Raw genomic sequence first — 1398 nt, forward strand, 5'->3', positions numbered from 1 at the left:
CAGATAAAACAAAAACAAAAATCCTAAGCATGTTTACAAAGCAGATGTCTAACAGTGTTGACCAGGGTAAATATACATTCTAAACTGTTAAGCTATGTACACTAAGGGAAATAACTCAGGTGTAACTGCACCGATGCAGATTGGGTTAGGAACAAAGTTAAAATATTTATTGTACTTTTTGCTGGAAATGTAAGAATTATTCTGTGTAATTGAATATTGCTAATATATATGAAGCTGTGGTTTTCATTATCCTGTATTGTAATTATGAACTTGTTCATGGCAACAATGAACCTGTTATTGGTCTGTGTTAGATGTTCTAGCAGCTGTACTGCGAGCTGGAAACACACAATTTGGTTCACGTATAAGTGATATGTGTGACTCCCCCGTTCGAGTGAAAAAATCACCATGACACCGAAATTTCCAAGCTTAAATACAAAATAACTGTAGATTATGTGAAATACTACAAAGTATTTGTCTTTATTTTTCATAAAAGTCCCATTACCATTAAAGTTTTAACTGTTTTTCATTATTATAGAAAATATTTACTGATTGGAAAATATTGTTTGCCGAAGTATAACAACTTTCATAATTTGTGTGTTATTTCTTATTTTTTATTTTACTTGTAACACTGTTTTTATGATAAATAGTCATTGTACTTATACTATGGTGAGGTGGCCATCGTCCATCTGTCTATCCAGCGTAAACTTTATACTTCAAACAACTTCTTGATGACCAGGAGGCCTAGGGTCATGATATTTGGCCAATAACTCGCTGGGATGAAGGACTATCAATTTTGTTTAAATGAATGACCTTCATTCATATTCAAGGTCACAAGGGTCAAATGGAGTGAAAATCTTTAAACAAATTCTGAATAACCAAAAGGCCTAGAGTGTTTATATTTGCATGGTCAGTATCATGCTGGGACGAAAGACAGCATCAAATTGGTCAAATAAAGACCTTCACCCTTATTCAAGGTCACAGGGGTCAGATGTGTTGAAACCTTTTAAACAACTTCTGAATAACCAAAAGGCCAATAGTGATGATATTTGACCAGTAGCAGGCTGGGATGAATGTCTATCAAGTTTGTTCGAATGAACAGGGGTCTAATGTATATTCCAAGTTTCAAGCATATATATATGTATGCAGTACAATTACATGAAACATAATATATGTATATTTGTACATTAATATAGTGGAGAGTTAACATTAAACCAGTAAATAAAGTAGTTGAGACCTTTTTCTTGTTAAATAAATCTTCGACCTCGTGTCAATCACCAAAAGGCCCAGGGTGATGATATTTGGCCAGGAGCATGCAGGGATAAAGGGCTAGCAAGTTTGTTATGACCTCTTAGAGTTTCAAGGTCTCTTTATTCAAATGTTTTGAAATATATTAACAGG

This window comes from Mizuhopecten yessoensis, unplaced genomic scaffold (assembly GCF_002113885.1).
Source record: "Mizuhopecten yessoensis strain PY_sf001 unplaced genomic scaffold, ASM211388v2 scaffold11153, whole genome shotgun sequence".
NCBI lineage: Eukaryota > Metazoa > Mollusca > Bivalvia > Pectinida > Pectinidae > Mizuhopecten > Mizuhopecten yessoensis.